The sequence below is a fragment of the Pseudophryne corroboree genome, chromosome 11 (genome assembly GCF_028390025.1).
Source record: "Pseudophryne corroboree isolate aPseCor3 chromosome 11, aPseCor3.hap2, whole genome shotgun sequence".
NCBI classification, from domain to species: Eukaryota; Metazoa; Chordata; class Amphibia; order Anura; family Myobatrachidae; genus Pseudophryne; species Pseudophryne corroboree.
In genome coordinates this window covers 42,670,516-42,696,754 of record NC_086454.1, presented here as the reverse complement: position 1 = coordinate 42,696,754, position 26,239 = coordinate 42,670,516, and the positions used below count along the sequence as shown (strand labels likewise).

The 26,239-nt window shown below is 49.9% G+C and overlaps 1 long non-coding RNA gene across 2 annotated transcripts in view; it reads left to right on the top strand.

Annotated features, from left to right (window-relative positions):
* LOC134969891 (uncharacterized) overlaps positions 1-26,239 on the top strand; it is a 189,286-nt gene that overhangs the window by 153,787 nt on the left and 9,260 nt on the right. The gene's annotated exons all lie outside the window — the stretch shown is intronic.

The window sequence follows — 26,239 nt, the reverse complement described above, 5'->3', positions numbered from 1 at the left end:
GGGCCGGCTCCAGGGTTTTGAGCGCCCCGGGCAGGCGATGGGGGCGTGGCTTCATACAGGGGGCGTTGTCACTTACGCCCCCTGTACAGTAGTAGCGCCGATGAAAGATGTGCGGTGCGCGATGACGTCATTGCGCACCGCACAGCAAAGGTCCTCTCCACGAAGGGGAACTAGACGCTATGCGTCTAGTACCCTTCACGGCGGGGGACAGCGGCGGGGGACAGCGGGCAGCGGGGGGCGCACGGCACATCAGCAGCGGATCTTGCCATGGTGCGGCGCCCTCCGGATGGCGCCGGCGCCCTCCGGAAGGCGGCGCCCCGGGCAAAAGTCCTGCTTGCCCGTGGCAAGATCCGCTACTGCCTGGCGACTGCCATCCTGGCCAAGGGGTAGATAGATACGCCCCTGCTGGATCCTCCAGAGTCCTGCCACATCTCCCAACTGCAGATGGTGAGGCGCCCGGACCGGAGATCGGTCGCATGCTCCGGTCCCAGTAGCTTATACTTTGCGCAATTGAACGGCGGTCGGGTCCCCTTGTTTTTATGCATGTTTGGGTGAACTGGTCAGTCGGCGGAGGGTACTCAATTGTCCAATATCGGAGCAACTGGCCGGTCAGGAGTCAGATATCCGGAGGATTGGACCCAGCTTTTGTTATACAAGCTAATGCTACACAATTAATGTGGCCAGGATGTAACAGACTCTGGTTTTGCTAGAAGGGAGGGTTCCAAATGATTTGCAAACTGCTTTCTCTGACGTCCTAGTGGATGCTGGGAACTCCGTAAGGACCATGGGGAATAGCGGCTCCGCAGGAGACTGGGCACAAAAGTAAAGCTTTAGGACTACCTGGTGTGCACTGGCTCCTCCCCCTATGACCCTCCTCCAAGCCTCAGTTAGATTTTTGTGCCCGGCCGAGAAGGGTGCACACTAGGGGCTCTCCTGAGCTTCTTAGTGAAAGTTTAGTTTTAGGTTTTTTATTTTCAGTGAGACCTGCTGGCAACAGGCTCACTGCATCGAGGGACTAAGGGGAGAAGAAGCGAACCTGCCTGCTTGCAGCCAGCTTGGGCTTCTTAGGCTACTGGACACCATTAGCTCCAGAGGGACCGAACACAGGCCCAGCCTCGGAGTCCGGTCCCAGAGCCGCGCCGCCGGCCCCCTTACAGAGCCAGAAGCAAGAAGAGGTCCGGAAAAATCGGCGGCAGAAGACATCAGTCTTCAACAAGGTAGCGCACAGCACTGCAGCTGTGCGCCATTGCTCCTCAGGCACACTTCACACTCCGGTCACTGAGGGTGCAGGGCGCTAGGGGGGGGCGCCCTGAGCAGCAATGTAAAACACCTTGGCTGGCGAAAATACACCACATATAACCCCCAGGGCTATATGGATGTATTTTAACCCCTGCCAGAATTCACCAAAAAGCGGGAGAAAAGGCCGTCGAGAAGGGGGCGGAGCCTATCTCCTCAGCACACGGGCGCCATTTTCCATCACAGCTCCGCTGGAAGGACGTCTCCCTGACTCTCCCCTGCAGTCCTGCACTACAGAAAGGGTAAAAAAGAGAGGGGGGGCACTAATTTGGCGCAGTTTTGATAATAACAGCAGCTATAAAGGGAAAAGCACGTTATATAGTGGTATTCCTGTCTTTATATAGCGCTCTGGTGTGTGCTGGCATACTCTCCCTCTGTCTCCCCAAAGGGCTAGTGGGGTCCTGTGCTCTATCAGAGCATTACCTGTGTGTGTGCGGTGTGTCGGTACGATTGTGTCGACATGTTTGAGGAGGAAAATGAGATGGAGGCGGAGCAATTGCCTATAATAGAGTTGTCACCCCCTAGGGAGTCGACACCTGAGTGGATGAGCTTATGGAAGGAATTGCGCAATGTCAGCTCTTTACGAAAGACAGTTGACGATATGAGACAGCCGGCTACTCAGCTTGTGCCTGTCCAGGGGTCTCAAACGCCATCAGGGGCTCTAAAACGCCCGTTACCTCAGATGGCAGACACAGACACGGATACTGACTCCAGTGTCGACGATGATGAGACAAATGTAACTTCCAGTAGGGCCACACGTTACATGATTGAGGCAATGAAAAATGTTTAGCATATTTCTGATAATACAAGTACCACTAAAAAGGGTATTATGTTTGGTGAGAAAAAACTGCCTGTAGTTTTTCCTGTATCCGAGGAATTAAATGAAGTGTGTGATGAGGCGTGGGTTTCCCCCGATAAAAAACTGATAATTCCTAAAAGGTTATTGGCATCATACCCTTTCCCGCCAGAGGATAGGGCACGTTGGGAAACACCCCCTAGGGTGGATAAAGCGCTCACACGCTTGTCTAAACAGGTGGCACTACCCTCTCCTGATACGGCCGCCCTAAAGGAACCTGCCGACAGAAAGCAGGAGAATATCCTAAAATGTATATACTAGAGATGAGCGGACCGAACCCGCTCATCTCTAGTATATACACTCACACGGGTGTTATACTGCGACCGGCAATCGCCTCAGCCTGGATGTGCAGTGCTGGGGTGGCGTGGTTGGATTCCCTGACTGAAAATATTGATACCCTAGATAGGGACAGTATATTACTGACTATAGAGCATTTAAAAGATGCATTTTTATATATGCGTGATGCGCAGAGGGATATTTGCCGACTGGCATCAAGAGTTATTACGCTGTCCATTTCTGCAAGAAGAGGGTTATGGACGCAGCAGTGGTCAGGTGATGCGGATTCCAAAAGGCACATGGAAGTATTGCCTTATAAGGGGGAGGAGTTATTTGGGGTAGGTCTATCAGACCTGGTAGCCACAGCAACTGCTGGAAAATCCACATTTTTACCCCAGGTAGCCTCTCAACATAAGAAGACGCCGTATTATCAGGCGCAGTCCTTTCGGCCCCATAAGGGCAAGCGGGCAAAAGGCTCCTCATTTCTGCCCCGTGGCAGAGGGAGAGGAAAAAGGCTGCAGCACACAGCCAGTTCCCAGGAACAGAAGCCCTCTCCCGCCTCCGCAAAGTCCTCAGCATGACGCTGGGGCTTTACAAGCGGACTCAGGCACGGTGGGGGCCCGTCTCAAGAAGTTCAGCGCGCAGTGGGCCCACTCGCAAGTGGACCCCTGGATCCTTCAGGTGGTATCTCAGGGGTACAAATTGGAATTCGAGACGTCTCCCCCTCGCCGTTTCCTAAAGTCTGCTTTACCGACGTCTCCCTCAGACAGGGAGGCAGTATTGCAAGCCATTCACAAGCTGTATTCCCAGCAGGTGATAATCAAGGTACCCCTCCTGCAACAGGGAAAGGGGTATTATTCCACACTGTTTGTGGTACCGAAGCCGGACGGCTCGGTGAGACCAATTTTAAATCTAAAATCCTTGAACACTTACATACACAGGTTCAAATTCAAGATGGAGTCACTCAGAGCAGTGATTGCAAACCTGGAAGAAGGGGATTATATGGTGCCTCTGGACATCAAAGATGCTTACCTACATGTCCCAATTTACCCTTCTCACCAAGGGTACCTCAGGTTTGTGGTACAGAATTGTCACTATCAGTTTCAGACACTGCCGTTTGGCTTGTCCACGGCACCCCGGGTCTTTACCAAGGTAATGGCCGAAATGATGATACTCCTTCGAAGGAAGGGAGTTTTAGTTATCCCTTACTTGGACGATCTCCTGATAAGGGCAAGATCCAGGGAACAGTTGGAAGTCGGGGTAGCACTATCTCAGATAGTGTTGCGGCAGCACGGTTGGATTCTCAATATTCCAAAATCGCAGCTGATCCCGACGACACGCCTTCTATTCCTAGGGATGATCCTGGACACAGTCCAGAAAAAGGTTTTTCTCCCGGAGGAGAAAGCCAGGGAGTTATCCGAGCTAGTCAGAAATCTCCTAAAACCAGGCCAAGACTCAGTGCATCAATGCACAAGGGTCCTGGGAAAAATGGTGGCTTCCTACGAAGCAATCCCATTCGGCAGATTCCACGCAAGAACCTTCCAGTGGGATCTGCTAGACAAATGGTCCGGGTCGCATCTTCAGATGCATCAGCGGATAATCTTGTCACCAAAGACAAGGGTGTCTCTCCTGTGGTGGTTGCAGAGTGCTCATCTTCTAGAGGGCCGCAGATTCGGCATTCAGGACTGGGTCCTGGTGACCACGGATGCCAGCCTGAGAGGCTGGGGAGCAGTCACACAGGGAAGAAATTTCCAGGGCTTGTGGTCAAGCCTGGAGACATCACTTCACATAAATATCCTGGAGCTAAGGGCCATCTACAATGCTCTAAGCCTAGCAAGACCTCTGCTTCAAGGTCAGCCGGTGCTGATCCAGTCAGACAACATCACGGCAGTCGCCCACGTAAACAGACAGGGCGGCACAAAAAGCAGGAGGGCAATGGCAGAAGCTGCAAGGATTCTTCGCTGGGCGGAAAATCATGTGATAGCACTGTCAGCAGTGTTCATTCCGGGAGTGGACAACTGGGAAGCAGACTTCCTCAGCAGGCACGACCTCCACCCGGGAGAGTGGGGACTTCATCCAGAAGTCTTCCACATGATTGTGAACCGTTGGGAAAAACCAAAAGGTGGACATGATGGCGTCCCGCCTCAACAAAAAACTAGACAGGTATTGCGCCAGGTCAAGGGACCCTCAGGCAATAGCTGTGGACGCTCTGGTAACACCATGGGTGTACCAGTCAGTGTATGTGTTCCCTCCTCTGCCTCTCATACCCAAGGTACTGAGAATTATAAGACGGAGAGGAGTAAGAACTATACTCGTGGCTCCGGATTGGCCAAGAAGGACTTGGTACCCGGAACTTCAAGAGATGCTCACAGAGGACCCGTGGCCGCCCTCTACCTCTAAGAAGGGACCTGCTCCAGCAGGGACCCTGTCTGTTCCAAGACTTACCGCGACTGCGTTTGACGGCATGGCGGTTGAACGCCGGATCCTGAAGGAAAAAGGCATTCCGGATGAAGTCATCCCTACCCTGATCAAAGCCAGGAAGGATGTAACCGCACAACATTATCACCGTATTTGGCGTAAATATGTTGCGTGGTGCGAGGCCAGGAAGGCCCCTACAGAGGAATTTCAACTGGGTCGTTTCCTGCATTTCCTGCAAACAGGACTGTCTATGGGCCTAAAATTAGGGTCCATTAAGGTTCAAATTTCGGCCCTGTCGATTTTCTTCCAGAAAGAACTGGCTTCAGTTCCTGAAGTTCAGACGTTTGTCAAGGGGGTACTGCATATACAGCCTCCTTTTGTGCCTCCAGTGGCACCTTGGGATCTCAATGTAGTTTTGGGGTTCCTAAAATCACATTGGTTTGAACCACTCACCACTGTGGACTTAAAATATCTCACATGGAAAGTGGTAATGCTGTTGGCCCTGGCTTCGGCCAGGCGTGTGTCAGAATTGGCGGCTTTATCCTATAAAAGCCCTTACCTAATTTTTCATACGGACAGGGCAGAATTGAGGACTCGTCCTCAATTTCTCCCTAAGGTTGTTTCAGCGTTTCACTTGAACCAGCCTATTGTGGTACCTGCGGCTACTAGGGACTTGGAGGACTCCAAGTTGCTGGATGTAGTCAGGGCCCTGAAAATATATGTTTCCAGGACGGCTGGAGTCAGAAAATCTGACTCGCTGTTTATCCTGTATGCACCCAACAAGCTGGGTGCTCCTGCTTCTAAGCAGACTATTGCTCGTTGGATTTGTAGTACAATTCAGCTTGCACATTCTGTGGCAGGCCTGCCACAGCCTAAATCTGTAAAAGCCCATTCCACAAGGAAGGTGGGCTCATCTTGGGCGGCTGCCCGAGGGGTCTCGGCTTTACAACTTTGCCGAGCAGCTACTTGGTCAGGGGCAAACACGTTTGCTAAATTCTACAAATTTGATACCCTGGCTGAGGAGGACCTGGAGTTCTCTCATTCGGTGCTGCAGAGTCATCCGCACTCTCCCGCCCGTTTGGGAGCTTTGGTATAATCCCCATGGTCCTTACGGAGTTCCCAGCATCCACTAGGACGTCAGAGAAAATAAGAATTTACTTACCGATAATTCTATTTCTCGTAGTCCGTAGTGGATGCTGGGCGTCCATCCCAAGTGCGGATTGTCTGCATTTCTTGTACATAGTTATTGTTACAAAAATCGGGTTATTATTGTTGTGAGCCATCTTTTTCAGAGGCTTCGCTGTTATCATGCTGTTAACTGGGTTCAGATCACAGGTTGTACGGTGTGATTGGTGTGGCTGGTATGAGTCTTACCCGGGATTCAAAATCCTTCCTTATTGTGTACGCTCGTCCGGGCACAGTATCCTAACTGAGGCTTGGAGGAGGGTCCTAGGGGGAGGAGCCAGTGCACACCAGGTAGTCCTAAAGCTTTAATTTTGTGCCCAGTCTCCTGCGGAGCCGCTATTCCCCATGGTCCTTACGGAGTTCCCAGCATCCACTACGGACTACGAGAAATAGAATTATCGGTAAGTAAATTCTTATTTTTTGCAATAGAGTGCAAATAGTTGCAAATTCACCAAGAACCCACCACACAGGTTGGGGACCCCCTACCAAGATGTCCAGTGGCTGGGGATGTGTGGGATTGAAGCCTGTAGCACATCACCAACAGCTTGGCTTCTTGCTGAGAAATTGTGGGGAGTCAGAAATTGCCATACATCAGGAATCTCCTTGATTGTTATAAACAATGATGTAAGTGTGAGATTCTTCCCCTGCTTCTCTGGAGCTCTCTCCACACATCCTCTGCCAGGTGCCAGAGGTCCCTCCCCACATCCTCTCCTCAGTGTCCACACTCCTCTATGAATCCTCCGACAGGTGCCAGAGGTCCCTCCCCACATCCTCTCCTCGGTGTCCACACTCCTCTATGAATCCTCCGACAGGTGCCAGAGGTGCCTCCCCACATCCTCTCCTCGGTGTCCACACTCCTCTATGAATCCTCCGACAGGTGCCAGAGGTGTCTCCCCACATCCTCTCCTCGGTGTCCACACTCCTCTATGAATCCTCCGACAGGTGCCAGAGGTCCCTCCCCACATCCTCTCCTCAGTGTCCACACTCCTCTATGCATCCCTCGACAGGTGCCAGGGCTTCCTCGCCACATCCTATGCCAGGGGGGCACATCCTCTGCCAGGTGCCAGAGCTCCCTCCCCACACCCTCTGCCAGGTGGGCACTCCCTCTATGCATCCTCTGCCAGGTGCCGGAGCTCCCCCCCCACATCCTCTACTCAGTGTCCACGCTCCTCTATGCATCCACCGATAGGTGCCAGGGCTCCCTTCACGCATCCTCTGCCAGGTGGGCACTCCCTCTATGCATCCTCTGCCAGGTGCCAGAGCTCCCTCCCCACATCCTCTCCTCAGTGTCCACACTCCTCTATGCATCCTCCGACAGATGCCGGGGCTCCCTTACCACATCCTCTGCCAGGGGGGCACTCCCTCTATGCATCCTCTGCCAGGTGCCAGAGCTCCCTCCCCACATCCTCTCCTCAGTGTCCACACTCCTCTATGCATCCCTCGACAGGTGCCAGGGCTTCCTCGCCACATCCTATGCCAGGGGGGCACATCCTCTGCCAGGTGCCAGAGCTCCCTCCCCACACCCTCTGCCAGGTGGGCACTCCCTCTATGCATCCTCTGCCAGGTGCCGGAGCTCCCCCCCCACATCCTCTACTCAGTGTCCACGCTCCTCTATGCATCCACCGATAGGTGCCAGGGCTCCCTTCACGCATCCTCTGCCAGGTGGGCATTCCCTCTATGCATCCTCTGCCAGGTGGGCACTCCCTCTATGCATCCTCTGCCAGGTGCCAGAGCTCCCTCCCCACATCCTCTCCTCAGTGTCCACACTCCTCTATGCATCCTCCGACAGATGGCGGGGTTCCCTTACCACATCCTCTGCCAGGGGGGCACTCCCTCTATGCATCCTCTGCCAGGTGCTAGAGGTCCCTCCCCACATCCTCTCCTCAGTGTCCACACTCCTCTATGCATCCTCCGACAGATGCCAGAGGTCCCTCCCCACATCCTCTCCTCAGTGTCCACACTCCTCTATGCATCCTCCGACAGGTGCCTGAGGTCCCTCCCCACATCCTCTGCCAGGGGGGCACTCCCTCTACGCATCCTCTGCCAGGTGCCAGAGCTCCCTCCCCACATCCTCTCCTCAGTGTCCACGCTCCTCTATGCATCCCTCGACAGGTGCCAGGGCTTCCTCGCCACATCCTCTGCCAGGGGGGCACTCCCTCTATGCATCCTCTGCCAGGTGCCAGAGGTCCCTCCCCACATCCTCTCCTCAGTGTCCACGCTCCTCTATGCATCCCTCGACAGGTGCCAGGGCTTCCTCGCCACATCCTCTGCCAGGGGGGCACTCCCTCTGCATCCTCTGCCAGGTGCCAGAGCTCCCTCCCCACATCCTCTGCCAGGGGGGCACTCCCTCTATGCATCCTCTGCCAGGTGCCAGAGGTCCCTCCCCACATCCTCTCCTCAGTGTCCACGCTCCTCTATGCATCCCTCGACAGGTGCCAGGGCTTCCTCGCCACATCCTCTGCCAGGGGGGCACTCCCTCTGCATCCTCTGCCAGGTGCCAGAGCTCCCTCCCCACATCCTCTGCCAGGGGGGCACTCCCTCTATGCATCCTCTGCCAGGAGCCGGAGCTCCCTCCCCACATCCTCTACTCAGTGTCCACGCTCCTCTATGCATCCACCGATAGGTGCCAGGGCTCCCTTCACGCATCCTCTGCCAGGTGGGCACTCCCTCTATGCATCCTCTGCCAGGTGGGCACTCCCTCTATGCATCCTCTGCCAGGTGGGCACTCCCTCTATGCATCCTCTCCTCATTGTCCTCGCTCCTCTGTGCATCCTCAGACAGGTGCCAGGGCTCCCTTCCTGCATCCTTTGCCAGGTGCCCGCTCCCTCTATGCATCCTCTGTCAGGTGTCTATTCCTTCTATGTATCCTCTGCCAGTTGCCGGAGCTCCCTACCCGCAGCTTCTGCCAGGTGTCCGTTGCCTCTATGCATTCTCTGCCATGTGCAGGTGCCACTTCCCTGCACCCTCTGCCAGGTGCCAGTGCTCCCTACCTGCACCCTCTGCCAGGTGTCTGTTCCCTCTATGCATCCTCTGCCAGGTGCAGGTGCCACTTCCCTGCATCCTCTGCCAGGTGCCAGTGCTCCCTACCTGCACCCTCTGCCAGGTGTCTGTTCCCTCTCTGCATCCTCTGCCAGGTGCCACGTCCCTGAATCCTCTGCCAGGTGTCGGAGATCCCACCCCACATCCTCTGCCAGGTGGCCAGAGCTCCCTACCTGCACCCTCTGCCAGGTGCCTGTTCCCTCTATGCATCCTCTGCCAGGTGCAGGTGCCACGTCCCTGAATCCTCTGCCAGGTGTCGGAGAGCCCACCCCACATCCTCTGCCAGGTGGCTGCTCTCCCTATGCATCCTCTGCCAGGTACCACTTCCCTGCATCCTCTGCCAGGTGCCAGAGATCCCTCCCTGCATCCTCTTCCAGGTGTCTGCTCCCTCTAAGCATCCTCTGCCAGGTCCTGGAGCTCCCTGCCCGCATCCTCTTCCAGGTGTTTGCTCCCTCTATGCATCCTCTGCCAGGTCCTGGAGCTCCCTGCCCGCATCCTCTTCCAGGTGTTTGCTCCCTCTATGCATCCTCTGCCAGGTCCTGGAGCTCCCTGCCCGCATCCTCTTCCAGGTGTTTGCTCCCTCTATGCATCCTCTGCCAGGTCCTGGAGCTCCCTGCCCGCATCCTCTGCCAGGTGCCTGCTCCCTTTTGGACTGACAGCCGTGAGCCAGTCTGCAGCTAGCCTGGTGAGCTGCGGACGGACTCGTCATGTGGTAGCGGGGGCAGTCGAACGGGGAGAAGGAAACTGAGAGCCGCATGGAGGACACAGACCTTTTACACTGTACAAGTTGCAGTGTAAAAGGCAGCTTGTAATGGGATTCGGGTGCTGTATGCCATCTCAGAATGGCGTACAGTAACACTACTACATTCCGAAATTATCGGGGGAGAATTATAACCAGGAAACACCAGTGATGTGTCCTGCGTTATACAGTTAGGGGTCTATTCATTAAGCAGTAAAAAAAAGTGGAGAAGTGAGCCAATGGAGAAGTTGCAAATGGCAACCAATCAGCTGCTACGTATAATTTTATAGAATTAACTTTATGTTACCTCAACACTGATTGGTTGCCATGGGCAACTTCTCCACTGGCTCACTTCTCCACTCTTTTCACTGCTTCATGAATAGACACCCTAATGAGTGGCCCCAAAACATAATTTCTACAAAAGTAGGTGTAAATGTAAATGTTCACCTACGTTTGTAGAAAGTAAGCGATGATGACTAAGGGGTGAGCCAGTGGAGAAGTTGCCCATGGCAACCAATCAGCATTGAAGTTACATTTATAATTTGCATACTATAAAATTATACGGAGCAGCTGATTGGTTACCATGGGCAACTTCTCCACTGGCTCACTTCTCCACACTTTTCTCTGCTTCATGAATAGACCCCTAAACCCCATAGTTTTATATAATAGAACACAGCTAATCTTGTGAAATGTGTACGAAGTCAGTTACCTTAGAGATTCGCAATTTGTTCCATACTTACCTACTTTTAAAGTCTCATCTCTGGGAGAAGCTCATGAGGAGACACTGCAGACCATTTGGGGGAGGTGGGGGGTTATTGCAGAGCGGGGCTGTCACATCACTTGGCCCTGTACCCATCACAGCAAATGCTGCAATTTGTAGGTAGGGGGTGGGGCCAAATGACACAATGTAGCCCAGCCCCCTCCATCCGCAGCTGCAAATCCTGGCTGTAATCTCCTCATCCTGCCCTCTTCACAAGGAAGTGGGTGGGATTCAGATCTGGTCACTCTTTCGTGAGTGCGGGGGTCTACCCGAAAAATCTCAGGAGGATTTAATTACTGTATAATTTGGAATATGACTCTAGAAATGTTACCTTTTGGAATTGTTTGAGGGTTAATATATATGCCACATCTATATAATGCCATTTAATTGTCACACACCGTTGCGCACTTTCCGAGTTTATCGCTAGCTGCATTTGTTCGCAGCACAGCGATCAGGCTAAAAAATGGCAGTTCTGCGCATGCGTATGCGGTGCAATGCGCATGCGCGACGTTCGGGCACAACGACCGATGTAATTTTGCACAGGGTCTAGCGAAGCATTTCAGTCGCACTGGTTGCCACAGAGTGATTGACATGAAGTGGGCGTTTCTGGGTGGCAACTGACCGTTTTCAGGGAGTGTTCGGAAAAACGCAGGCGTGCCAGGGAAAACGCAGGCGTGGCTGGGCGGGTGTGTGATGTCAAATCCGGAACTGAATAGTCTGAAGTGATCGCAAGCGCTGAGTAGGTTTTGAGCTACTCTGAAACTACACAAAAAATGTTTGCAGGCGCTCTGCGATACAACCGTTCGTACTTCTGCTGAGCTAAAATACACTCCCAGTGGGAGGCGGCATAGCGTTTGCACGGCTACTAAAAACTGCTAGCGAGCGATCAACTCAGAATGACCACCAAGATCTGAAGGGAGGCCCCGCCTCTTCTCAGAAACCTTAATGGCATTTAAGGTAACAATGAAGTTGGGACGGAAGGGGTGAGAGAAAACTGTGGAGGGGATGGGGTGGGGGTTTCCCATGGTTAAGAACCCATGACAGAGGGAGACACATAAATAGGGATTTCCTGAGTAATTATGTGCTTGAGTATTTTGCTTACTCTGTTCTTGTCACTTAAACTTGTTGCTGCTGGATTCCTTGCTAATGTGTACGATACACACGTCATGTGCTGAGCCTTTGTGTACTCTTCGGGGTATATTTACTAAGGTCCCGATTTTGACCGAGATGCGTTTTTTTTCTTCAAAGTGTCATGTCGGGAATTTACTAAGCAAAAATCTCGGCAGTGATGAGGGCATTCGTAATATTTTGGAAGTCCTAGGAAAAAATCACGAATCAATACACCATCGGTCAAATACGCCTGCAATTTGGTAGAAATCGGGAATTTACTAAAAAGTGCAAATCACAAACACTGCCGACAATAGCCAAACACTGCCGTGCTGAAATACAATTCGTGAAAAAGTGCTAAAAAAAAAACAGACCTGCTTTTTTTTACCGTGTTTGGATAGGCATGCACGGATCCATGAGATCCGTGCATGTTTATCAGTGGGAAGGGGATGGGAAAGTGTTATTTTTATGAAAAAAAAATGCGTGGGGTCCCCCCTCCTAAGCAAAACCAGCCTCGGGCTCTTTGAGCCGGCCCTGGTTGCAAAAATATGGGGGGGGGGGAATGATAGAGGTTCCCCCATATTTCAACAACCAGCACCGGGCTCTGCGCCTGGTCCTGGTTCAAAAAATACGGGGGACAAAAAGCGTAGGGGTCCCCCGTATTTCTGAAACCAGCACCGGGCACCACTAGCCAGATACATAATGCCACAGCCGGGGACACTTTTATATAGCTCCCGGCGGCCCTGGCATTACATAACCAACTAGTCACCACTGGCCGGGGTACCCTGGAGGAGTGGGGACCCCTTCAATCAAGGGGTCCCCCCCCCTCCAGCCACCCAAGGACCAGGGGTGAAGCCCGAGGCTGTCCCCCCCATCCATGGGCTGCGGATGGGAGGCTGATAGCCATTGTGTAAAAAAATGAATATTGTTTTTAGTAGCAGTACTACAAGTCCCAGCAAGCCTCCCCCGCAAACTGGTACTTGGAGAACCACAAGTACCAGCATGCGGAGGCAAACCGGGCCCGCTGGTACCTGTAGTACTACTACTAAAAAAATACTCCAATAAAAACATAAGACACACACCTTGAAAGTATAACTTTAATACATACATACACACCTCCATATACACATACTTACCTTATGTTCACACGAGGGTCGGTCCTCTTCTCCATGTAGAATCCATGGTGTACCTGTGGAAAAAAATTATACTCACAAAATCCAGTGTAGAAGCCTCTTCTTCTTTTAATCCAGTTGTAATCCAGGTACTTGTCAAAATAAAAAAACGGACACCCGACCTCGCACTGAAAGGGGACCCATGTTTTCACATGGGACCCCTTTCCCCGAATGCCAGGAACCCCCTCTGACTTATGTCTAAGTGGGTTCCATCAGCCAATCAGGGAACGCCACGTTGTGGCATCCTCCTGATCGGCTGTGTGCTCCGGTACTGTATGACAGGCGGCACACGGCAGTGTTACAATGTAGCGCCTATGCGCTCCATTGTAACCAATGGTGGGAACTTTGTGGTCAGCGGGTGACCGAAAGTAACCTCACCGCTGACCACAAAGTTCCCACCATTGGTTACAATGGAGCGCATAGGCGCTACATTGTAACACTGCCGTGTGCCGCCTGTCATACAGTACAGGAGCACACAGCCGATCAGGAGGATGCCACAACGTGGCGTTCCCTGATTGGCTGATGGAACCCACTTAGACATAAGTCAGAGGGGGTTCCTGGCATTCGGGGAAAGGGGTCCCATGTGAAAACATGGGTCCCCTTTCAGTGCGAGGTCGGGTGTCCGTTTTTTTATTTTGACAAGTACCTGGATTACAACTGGATTAAAAGAAGAAGAGGCTTCTACACTGGAGTATGTGAGTATAATTTTTTCCACAGGTACACCATGGATTCTACATGGAGAAGAGGACCGACCCTCGTGTGAACATAAGGTAAGTATGTGTATATGGAGGTGTGTATGTATGTATTAAAGTTATACTTTCAAGGTGTGTGTCTTATGTTTTTATTGGGGTCTTTTTTTTTAGTAGTAGTACTACAGGTACCAGCGGGCCCGGTTTGCCTCCGCATGCTGGTACTTGTGGTTCTCCAAGTACCAGCTTGTGGGGGAGGCTTGCTGGGACTTGTAGTACTGCTACTAAAAACAATATTAATTTTTTTACACAACGGCTATCAGCCTCCCATCCGCAGCCCATGGATGGGGGGGACAGTCTCGGGCTTCACCCCTGGTCCTTGGGTGGCTGGAGAGGGGGGACCCCTTGATTGAAGGGGTCCCCACTCCTCCAGGGTACCCCGGCCAGGGGTGACTAGTTGGTTATGTAATGCCAGGGCCGCCGGGAGCTATATAAAAGTGTCCCCGGCTGTGGCATTATGTATCTGGCTAGTGGAGCCCGGTGCTGGTTTCAGAAATACGGGGGACCCCTACGCTTTTTGTCCCCCGTATTTTTTGAACCAGGACCAGGCGCAGAGCCCGGTGCTGGTTGTTGAAATATGGGGGAACCTCTATCATTCCCCCCCCCCATATTTTTGCAACCAGGGCCGGCTCAAAGAGCCCGAGGCTGGTTTTGCTTAGGAGGGGGGACCCCACGCATTTTTTTTTTTTTAATTTAACACTGATTTTTTTTTTTTTTTAAAGTGCACAATTAAGCCCAGCACGGATCTCTCAGATCCGGCCGAGATTCATTGTATTAAAGTCGGCAGTGTTTTACAAGTCACTCACGTAAAACACTGCCAAAAAAACGAATGACATCGACATCGGAAAAACGGAAAATGCAGAATACGACAGCTTAGTAAATTAGCCGTAATAAATTCAAAAAGTTGCAAATTTACACCTGCGATGTCATTCGTGATTGAACTTTGACCTCAAATCGGAAAATACGAATCTTAGTAAATTTACCCCGTCGTGTAGCAACCAGGCTTACGTCTGAGGTCCTGTATGCAATGCTGATATATACAGAGCTGAGCAATTATTGGTCAACTGCACATGCACCGAGGTCCCAGTCATTCTGTGTGACCCTAGGGTTACCCAGGGAGTCGTATATGGAAGGATCTGTGACCACCACTGTGTTTGTACCAAGTTGCTTTGCTCTGCAAAGCCATCGATGGGCGTCTCGATCTATTTCCAGGTGGTGGCGCATTAGCATATTCACTGACATCTGCCGCGTATGGGATCACAGCCGCGAATGCGTTAGCGCACATCTATGCGCCAGGCCCTGAGCGCCTACTACTTTGTACCAGCAGAATATACCGGAGCGCTCTGCTTCAGTATACGGCTATATCTGAAGCACAGCCTAATAGCCTTTGGGCTTCTGCTAAACACACCATCTTGTACTGACAAATCTGGAATTAGGCAAAAAATAAGATTTTAAACCTACCGGTAAAGATTTTTTCTCCTAGTCCGTAGAGGATGCTGGGGACTCCGTAAGGACCATGGGGTATAGACGGCTCCGCAGGAGACATGGGCACTCTAAGACTTTAGAATGGGTGTGCACTGGCTCCTCCCTCTATGCCCCTCCTCCAGACCTCAGTTAGGACTGTGCCCAGAGGAGACGGACAGTACGAGGAAAGGATTTTTGTTAATCAAAGGGCAAGATACATACCAGCCCACACCATACACACCGTACAACATGGTATATACTAAACCAGTTAACAGCATGAACAAGACAGCATCAGCCAGAGACTGATCTCAACTGTAACATAACCCTTATGTAAGCAACAACTATATACAAGCCTTGCAGAACTTGACCGCACTGGGACGGGTACCCAGCATCCTCTACGGACTAGGAAAAAAAGATTTACCGGTAGGTTTAAAATCTTATTTTCTCTTACTTCCTAGAGGATGCTGGGGACTCCGTAAGGACCATAGGGTTTATACCAAAGCTCCAGACCGGGCGGGAGAGTGCGGACGACTCTGCAGCACCGATTGAGCAAACATGAGGTCCTCACCAGCCAGGGTATCAAACTTGTAGCAATCTGCCCAAGTGTTTGAACCCGACCAAGTAGTTGCTCAGTAAAGCTGTAAAGTCGAGACGCCTCGGGCAGCCGCCCAAGAAGAGCCTAACTTCCTAGTGGAATGGGTCTTAACTCTTAACCAAACTTTGAACCGACAATCCAGCCGTAGAATGAGCACTCTGAATCGTATTACAGATCCAGCGAGCAATAGTCTGCTTAGACGCAGGAGCGCCAACCTTGTTGGCTGCATACAGGACAAACAGTGCTTCTGTTTTCCTAACCCTATCCGTTCTGGCTATATAAATCATTAAGGCCCTGACTACAGCAAAGAAGGCTAATAAGATATTAGCATGCATAAAACGGGGTATTGATGCTAGGGACGAGAGTATTATACTCCCGTTATATAAATCACTAGTGAGGCCACACCTTGAATACTGTGTACAATTCTGGGCACCGTACTACAAAAAGGATATCCTGGAGCTTGAAAAGGTACAGAGGAGGGCGACCAAACTAATTAAGGGCATGGAGACGATGGAATACAAGGAAAGGCTTGAAAGACTAGGCATGTTTACATTGGAAAAGCGGAGACTAAGAGGGGATATGATCAACATCTACAAATATATAAGGGGACAATACACAGAGCTTGCGCGGGACCTGTTTTTGGTTAGATCAACACAGAGGACTCGTGGACACTCGCTCAGGTTAGAGGAGAGGAGATTCCGCACAATACGGCGTAAAGGCTTTTTCACGGTAAGGACAATACGTGTTTGGAATTCCCTGACCCGAGGGAGTTGTAATGGCGGAATCTGTCAACACCTTTAAGAATGGGTTAGATAAATTCCTAATGGATAAGGATATCCAGGGGTATGGTGCATAGTCATGCATTATAGTTACTATAAATAGGGATAAAATGCAACGGCTGACAGCAGCATCAGTCAGAAATTTTAGTCAAATCATCATGCATAGGAGACCACAAATAGGTTGAACTCGATGGACAATTGTCTTTTTTCAACCTCAGATACTATGTTACTATGTTACACCAAGGGACTTGGAATCCTCCAAAGCACCCGTAGCCACAGGCACCTGACAATGTCTATAATATTTGACCTATTAAAACACGTTAAAGGTTAAAGAACACAGTACGCAATTGGCGCAAAAAGTACCGCAAGGGTACTCCCTTAACTATACCTTAAGGAATGTACTTATACTGTAAACATTTGTGCAGTGACAATGTGTAGATGTAATGCAGTGTAACCTTGTTAGCTTAAAAGCTGTATGAGCGACTATGACGCTCTGAGTACACTTAGAAATATAAGAAATACACAGATACCGAGCTTAGGGTCTAACGCCTTATTTGAATGTTATACTTGCAAAAGAATAATACAGTACAAGTCACACACTACAATATAACACAGACTAACTAACCAGATAACTACACAGGAAATACAATACAATTATGTTTAAGGGAAAATGAGAGAGAAAGAAGAGAAGAGAGAGAGAGAGAGAGAGAAATGGCTCACAATAACAATAAAGACAATATGATTGCAGAGAAGCTTACACATGTGAGGAACAATCGCTGCGCATGTTAGTCAGTGCTGAGAATCTTTGTGGAGAAAATACTTGAGCTTACCCATACTGGCTGTCCCTATATACACAACCCTACAATACCGCATGGGACAGAAGCTAGACTCCATTTTGGGAAACCTCCCATGATTCCAAAGACTGCAACACATGGTTCAAAGGGGGATGCTAGCAGCCATTTTAGATTTGCAGGTCCAAACACATGGCACTCTCTGCTACACCACAATCACATAGCAGAAGACACAAGACTCCATTTTATTCCAAAATGTCCAAGCCTCAAAACAATGCATATGTTCTGATTTTACAATTCCAAACCATCTAAATCACCTTTCACAATTTCAAGCAAACACAGTATCTCAATAACCAGAGCATATGAGCTATCACAAGACCAGACCACCAGGTACCCACAAATATCAGCCTGCCATTGCTACAAGCACATATTCAAAAGTAACTGCATGGTGGTATTCCTGATTAACAAGATATATTATAACAAACCAGCACAATCTATTTTAAATCACCATAGGCAAACAAATACCACAAATGCTATGCTACAGGTTGTCTAATGTCCCAGCTACCATCACAGATTCCCAGATCTATCACACAAACAAGTTACAATATCCTATTTAAACCAGCACCATTGACCTTAAAGCAATCTGTCTATATTTCCTTATCTAGCCATGTGAATTCAATACGTAGCCTTTAGCTTGGAGGTCAGTCCTGGGGATGTAGCCGCCATGCTGCTGGGTGCCAGGTAGCTGTGTGAGTGAGTGAGCCCTGTGATTTCCAGTGGATAATATCATACCTGCATTCCAGCTGTGGGGGTGTGTCAACCACAGGAAGTGTGTCTTTCACAGTATGTGGGCTGTCTTGTATCAGGGAGCTGAGCATGTGAGCTTGGTTATGCAAAATGTTGGGTGATGACTAACACATTCCTGTCTTCTGGAGAGCTATTGTTTGGTGAGTACAAAATAAAACCCTGTCTCTGGGTTTTGTTCGATATTCATGATGTCCACTTTCAGTTGAGATAATGACATCTCAGCAATCATTCTTCTGGAGACAAACCCTAACCCATTCGTAAACACAGGTGTTGGCCCTCCTCATTGAGTCTCAAAGCTCAGTGTAATTAAAGGCCATTGTACTCCGTCTGCGGGAAAGATACTGATTTGGAATACAATTAATCTTCAATTACTATTCCTGTGCTTAACTATGCATAACACCATGTGAAGCCCTCCCAACATGCAAACTATTGTTTGGGGAATCTCTAAGGTCAAAGAGCCATTTGAGACCCACTGATACCTGCTGGACTCAGGGGAATATTAACTTATAAAATACATTATATGGTTAAATTATGTAACGATTGAGTCGCACGCTACGAACACATAAACTCTACCGTAAATGCGCATACCGTGCGCCTGCGGGTGCACGCAACAGCGAGTATGCGCACGCACGGGAGAGCTCACGCATGCGCAGCGCGGACATGTATGAGGTGCAAATATGGCAGTGTGCATAGTGATATTTTTCTGACTTTGACACACCACAATAGGTTGATTCATATGAAATGATGAAAACACTTTAGGCAGAAAACGAGGATGAGTCCTCAACTCCACTCGATCCGCATGGAAAATCAGATAGGGGCTCTTGTGCGACAAAGCCGCCAATTCGGACACCCGCCTTGCAGATGCCAAGGCCAATAACATGACCACTTTCCAAGTGAGAAACTTCAATTCAACTGTTTGAAGAGGTTCAACCCCGTGTGATTTAAGGAACTGTAACACCACGTTAAGTTCCCACGGTGCCACTGGGGGCCAGGGCCGGCTCTACCATTAGGCAGCTTTAGGCGGCTGCCTAGGGGCGCCAGCCACTGGAGGGCACCACTGAATTCATCTAGTGAAAAACTAAATGAAGCATGTTTCTGTATGCAGGCTAGTAATGAACTTACAGATGGGAGGGATGAAACACAATAAGGAGCATAGAAATATATGTATTTCTGTGTGTATATATGTATGTATACACATACAATTAAAGGGATGTAGGTGGCATCCCTGCGAACGGGATGTTGCATTCAGAAACCCGACAGCCAGCATCCTGAATGTTAGTATGACGGTTAGGGTTAGGCTGGGGGTAGGGAGGGCTAGGGTAAGGTTAATTAATTTCATTCAAATTTTGGAATTATGGTGGTCCGGATGCTGCGGGATATTCTGGCCAGTGCATCCTGTACCCAACACCAACTTTTTATCCCCCCCCCCCCCCCCCCCCGTCCCAGATCCCATATACAGTATTATAGAGTAGATAAAGAATAGATTGCACTGAAGGACTTAAAAAAAGTGAAAGTACAGTATATTGTGAAAAAAGTCACAAAAACTTTAAAAGTCCTTGAGAGTTGTCCCATTTCTCTGTATATGTATAAATGATGCAATTCACCCCAACTTAACTAGTGGGCACCTGCACCTCCCGTCTGTGAAGTTGTGGTGGGGGATTTGCAGGTTAGGGGGCGCTAGGCTAAAGATTTGCCTAGGGTGCCGCAAGACCTTGCACCGGCCCTGCTGGGGGCACAAAAGGAGGTTGGATGTGCAACACTCCCAAAGTCTGGACTTCTGGGAGAGAAGCCAACTCTTTCTGAAAGAATATAGATAAGGCCAAATCTGCACCTTAATGGAGCCTAACTTCAGGCCCATATCCACACCTGACTGCAGAAAATGGAGAAAACGACCCAGCTGAAAATCTTCCATAGGATCCTTCTAGGCCTCACACCAAGACACATATTTTCTCCAGATACGGTGATAGTGTTTCGCCGTTACCTCCATCCTAGCTTTAATTAGAGTAGGGATGACTTCATCCGGAATACCTTTCCTAGCTAGGATTTGGTGTTCAACCACCATGCCATCAAATGTAACCGCGGTAAGTCTTGGATTACGCAGGGCCCCTGCTGCAACAGGTCCTCCCTGAGAGGAAGAGGCCACCGATCTTCTGAGAGCATTTCTTGAAGATCTGAATACCAGGCCCTTCGAGGCCAATCCGGAACAATGAGTATTGTCTGCACTCTTGTTTGTCTTATGATTCTCAATATCTTTGAGATGAGAGGAAGTGGAGGGAACACATAGACCGACTGAAACACCCACGGTTTCACCAGGGCGTCCACTGCCACTGCCTGAGGGTCCCTTGACCTGGAACAATACGTCCGAAGCTTTCTGTTGAGGCGTGACGCCATCATGTCTATTTGAGGAAGTCCCCAACGACTTGTCACCTCTGCAAAGACTTCTTGATGAAGTCCCCACTCTCCTGGATGGAGATCGTGTCTGCTGAGGAAGTCTGCTTCCCAGTTGTCTACTCCCGGAATGAAGACCGCTGACAGAGCGCTTACATGATTTTCCGCCCAGCAAAGAATCCTGGTGGCTTCTGCCATTGCTGCTCTGCTCCTTGTCCCGCCCTGGCGGTTTACATGCGCCACGGCTGTGATGTTGTCTGACTGTATCAGAACAGGTAGGTGCGAAGAAGGGTCTCCGCCTGCCGCAGACCATTGTATATGGTCCTTAATTCCAGCACATTGATGTGTAGACAAGCCCCCTGGCTTGACCATATTCCCTGAAAATTTATTTCCTTGTGTGACTGCTCCCCATCCACATAGGCTCGCATCCGTGGTCACAAGAACCCAATCTTGAATGCCGAACCTGCAACACTCTAGAAGGTGAGTATTCTGGAGCCCTCACAGGAGAGAGACCCTGGCCCTGGGGGACAGGGTTATCTTCCAATGCCTCTGCATATGGGACCCTGACCACTTGTCCAGAAGGTCCCACTGAAAAGTCCTTGCATGGAACCTGTCGAATGGAATGGCCTCGTAGGCCGCCACCATCTTTTCCAATACTCGAGTGCATTGATGAACTGACACTCTTTTTGGCTTTAGCAGGACCTTGACCATGTTCTGGAGTTCCTGGGCTTTTTTCCATTGGGAAGAAAAACCCTTTGTCTTTCCGTATCCAGAATCATGACCCAAAAAAAAGAGACAGCCGAGTTGTCGGAACCAACTGCGACTTTAGTAGATTTAGAATCCAGCCGTGCTGTTGTAGTACTCTCAGGAGAGAGACACGCTTTTTAATAACTGTTCCCTTGAACTCGCTTTTATCAGGAGATCGTCCAAGTATGGGATAATTGTGACCCCTTGCTTGCGCAGGAGCACCATCATTTCTGCCATTACCTTGGTGAAACTTCTCGGGGCCGTGGAAAGCCCCAACGGCAATGTCTGAAACTGGTAACGACAATCCTGTACAGCGAATCTCAGGTATGCCCGATGAGGAGGACATATGGGGACATGAAGGTATGCAGCCTTTATGTCTAGTGACACCATAAAATCCCCCCCTTCTAGGCTGGAGATCACCGCCCTGAGAGATTCCATCTTGAATTTGAACCTCTTTAAATATAGGTTTGGGGATTTTAGAATCAGAATTGGTCTGACCGAGCCATCCGGCTTTGGGACCACAAATAGGGTTGAATAAAACCCTTTCCCCTGTTGCACTAGGGGAACCATGATAATCACTTGCTGTTGACCCAGCTTTAGTATAGCAGCCAAAACTATTTCCCACTCCGGGGAAGAAGCTGGCAGGGCCGATTTGAAAATCGGCGTGGAAGCACCTCTTCGATGGATTTTGTAGAGGCCGGGGAGGACATTTTTCCTGTGAACTAGCCGTAGCCGGTGTTCTTTTCCCTCTACCTCTGGCGAGGAAAGAAGAGCCACGCCCCTTTCTGAACTTATGCAACCGAAAGGACTGCATCTGGTATTGGGGTGTTTTCTTTTGCTGTGGGGTAACGTAAGGCAAAAAAAAGACTTACCCGCGGTAGCTGTGGAAACTAGGTCTGCGAGGCCCTCCCCAAATAAAACTTCACCCTTTTCAAGGTAAAGCCTCAATATGTCGCTTTGAGTCAGCATCACCTGTCCATTGACGGGTCCACAGGGACTTACTAATAGAAACTGCCATGGCATTAGCTCTTGAACCCAAAGGCCCAATATCTCTCGCAGCTTCTCTCATATAAAACGCTGCGTCCTTGATGTGACCTAAGGCCAACATCATAGTATCTTTATCTAGGGTGTCAATGTCAGATGATAAGCTATCAGCCCAAGCTGCAATTGCGCTACCTACTCATGCCGACGCTACAGCAGGCCTAAACAGGGCTCCTGTAGTCGCATAAATTGATTTTAATAGATACCTGCCTATGATCCGCAGGATCCTTTAGGGCCGCCGTATCAGGGGACGGCAGTGCTACCTTTTTGTCCAGCGTGGGCGAGGATTCCCACCGTAATCTGTCCTTTGAGGGGAAAGGATACGCCATAATAATTATCTTGGGAAACTGCAGTCTAATGTCAGGAGTCTCCCAAGCTTTTTCAAATAAAACATTCAGTTCATGAGATGAGGGAAACATAACGTCAGGTTTATTTTCTTTAAACATGCAGACCCTTGTCAGTGACAGAGGGGTCCTCTGTGATATGCAAAACATCTTTTATTGCAATAATCATATATTGACTACTTTTGGCAACTCATGGGTGCAATCTTGCATCATCCTAATCGACACTGGAGTCGGAATCCGTGTCGGTATCAGCGTCTGCTATCTGGGTAAAGGGACGTTAATGGGACCTTGAAGGGTCCTGTGACACAGTAAAAGCCATGGGTTAATTCCCTGCTTGTCTTTGGACTCTGCTTCGTCCAATCTCTTATGTAATAAAGCCACATTAGCATTCAAAACATTCCACATGTCCACCCAATCAGGTGTCGGCTGTGTCGACGGAGACACCACCACCATCTGCTCTGCTACCTCCCAGGACGAGCCTTCCGCTTCATACACGTCGACACACACGTACTGACACCCCCACACACACTGGGATAAATAAATATGGGGACTGACCCACAATAAGGCCCTTTGGAGAGACAGAGAGAGTATGCCAGCACACACCCAGCGCCACTGGACACTGGAAACAAAGTCCCAGCCTGTACAGTGCTCTTTTTATATATATATGTATACACTCTTTTGCGCCAAATAAATGTGTGTCCCCCCTCGTTTTTACCCTCTGTTATTTGTACAGCAGGGGAGAGTCCGGGAGCAGCTTCTCTGCAGCTTGCTGTGGAGAAAAATGGCGCTGGTTAGTGCTGGAGGATCAAGCCCCGCCCCCTCGACGGCGGGCTTCGGTCCCGCTCAATTTTTTTATACTGGCGGGGGTTTTATAATATACTGCTTCTGCAGTATCTGATACACTGCCAGTGATTATTTTTGAGGTAATAATTGCTGCCCCCCCCCCCCCCCCCCTGCACCCTTGCTGTGCTTTAATGTGTGTGTGGGTACCTCAGTGAAGATCTGAAGTCTTCTGCCACCTTTGAAGTCTTCTTTCTTCTTATACTCACCCAGCTTCTATCTTCCGGCTCTGTGAGGAGGACGGCGGCGCGGCTCCGGGACGAACAGCGAGGACGACACCTGTGTTCCGACCCTCTGGAGCTAATGGTGTCCAGTAGCCTAAGAAGCAGAGCCTATCAGTTAAGTAGGTCTGCTTCTCTCCCTTCAGTCCCACGATGCAGGGAGCCTGATGCCAGCAGTGCTCCCTGAAAATAAAAAAACCTAACAAAAGTATTTTCAGAGAAACTCAGTAGAGCTCCCCTGTAGTGCACCCAGTCTCCTCTGGGCACAGGATCTAACTGAGGTCTGGAGGAGGGGCATAGAGGGAGGAGCTAGTGCACACCCATTCTAAAGTCTTAGAGTGCCCATGTCTCCTGCGGATCCGTCTATACCCCATGGTCCTTACGGAGTCCCCAGCATCCTCTAGGACGTAAGAGAAATAATAATAATTATCACCTATGTGCTAATTAATGATGTTAATTGAGTCACATATTGAGGCTGATATAGAGGTGGATGCGGATGAATATGTTGGCGGTCACCTATCTGCAACTTTATGCAAATGCCGCTACAAAGCCCTTCCCTGGGTTACATCCATGTGTATGAATGTGCAGGGGCTGGGGCACCCACTGTCAGCGCCCGTACATGCTGTAATTCCGCCTGGTGCGTCTTTAGTTGCTAGGTACAGATTTCCCATCTGAGTGTGGCCTCCACAGTGAGCAATGAAGCATCAGACTACGCAGACACTTCAGTTTATGAGATGAAGCATCTTCCTCCATTTGTTGAGTCTCCTCCTCTGCACTGCCCAGCACTTTTCGAAGACATTATTATTATTATTATTATTATTATTATTTATTATTATCCTTTATTTATATGGCGCCACAAGGGTTCCGCAGAGTACATAAACAAATAATCAAACAGGAAAACAGCAACAGTTGGTGACAGTATAGCAGGGCCGTAACTAGGGGGGGCTAAGGGGGCATGCGCCCCAGGTGCAGGAATTGAGGGGGTGCCGAGGAGTTACAGAGGAACAGGGGAGTTTGTTTTTTTTACCAGCAGTGCTGTGCTGCTCCAGTGAGACAGCAGACTGCTCCCGGGGCAATGTCTCTGACCCACCTGTCTGCCCACAGTTGGCTCCGACGCTGTGCGGATGAGCTACAGTACCTGGGATCTCTCCTATGCCGGCTACTGTCTTGAACTCTCTTCTTTGCCATGCAGTGCTGCGACTAGCATGCAGTGAACTGTGCAAGCTATAGAGGTGAGCTGTTGGTGCTGTGTTTTTAAGCAGGCTATGATCCCTGCCGCCTGGCCAGCACCGACCGATGACAAGTTGCTGCCTACACACCATTGAGAAGACACGCTGTAGTGTAGTGATGTAGTTCAGCATGTAGGGGATGTTGTACGAGTGATGTAATGCAGTGGATATGGGAATGTAGTGCAGTGATATAGTGCAATGTATGGGGACACACAGGGAGGCATGTAGTGGAACACGCTGCTGTGGGGGCATTTGACGCTTAGGGCATTTGGGGCACATAGGGGAATATTGTCCAATAGCATCCCCTTTTTTGTCACATTTTTTGATAATATGATTATTTTAGTCTGACAGTGTTTGTTTGTTTGTTTGTTTGTATGTTTTTTGTTTTGTTTTTGTTTTGTTTTCTTTTGGGGGGGGGCCCCGAAAATTACCGCCTTGCCCCGGGTGACGAAAATCCTAGTTTCGGCCCTGAGTATAGGACAAGTACAGGGTAAATAAACATAGTTACATCAGCAGATGACACTGGAATATGTATCAGGTGGCAGAAGACTGCTGGATTTGGTGCAGTTGAAGATTATTAAAGTAAGAAAAAGGATAAGCACATGAGGGAAGAGGACCCTGCTCGTGAGAGCTTACATTCTAAAGGGGAGGGGTAGACAGACAGGGGTGACACAGATGGGGTACATAGCGAGCGTGGAACAGAGGGTTATGATGAGATTTGGCTGGGTTTGGTGAAGAAGTGGGTCTTGAGAGCCCGTTTGAAGTTTTGTAGTCAGGTGGAGAGATGAGGGGGAGAGGTAGGGAATTCCAGAGAAAGGGAGCAGCACGTGAAAAATCTTGGAGGTAGCAGTGGGAGGAAGTAATCCGTAGGCAGGAGAGTCGGCGTGCATTAGCAGAGCGAAGAGGACGGGTGGGATTGTAAAGGGAGATAAGGTCAGAGATGTAGATGGGAGAGGAGTGGGTGAGGGCTTTGTAAGCGAGTGTGAGAAGCTTGAAATGGATTCTGAAAGGGAAGGGGAGCCAGTGAAGGTCTAGTAAGAGAGGAAAGGTGGACGTAGTGCGTTTGGTGAGGAAAATGAGCAGGGCAGCAGCACTGAGGATAGATTGGAGTGGAGAGAGGTATTTGTCAGGAATGCCAGTCAGGAGCAGATTACAGTAGTCCAGTCTGGACATGACCAGTGAGTGGATAAGGGTCTTAGTAGCATCCTGGGTGAGAAAGGGTCTGATCCTGGAAATATTTTTTAGATGAAAACGGCAGGTTTGTGAGAGGTGCTGAATGTGTGGTTTAAAGGAGAGAGAGGAGTCAAGGATTTCTCCAAGACAGCGCACTTGGGGGCTAGAGGAGATAGTAGTGCCATCAATAGATAATGAGATTGTAGGAAGTGAGGTTATGTGG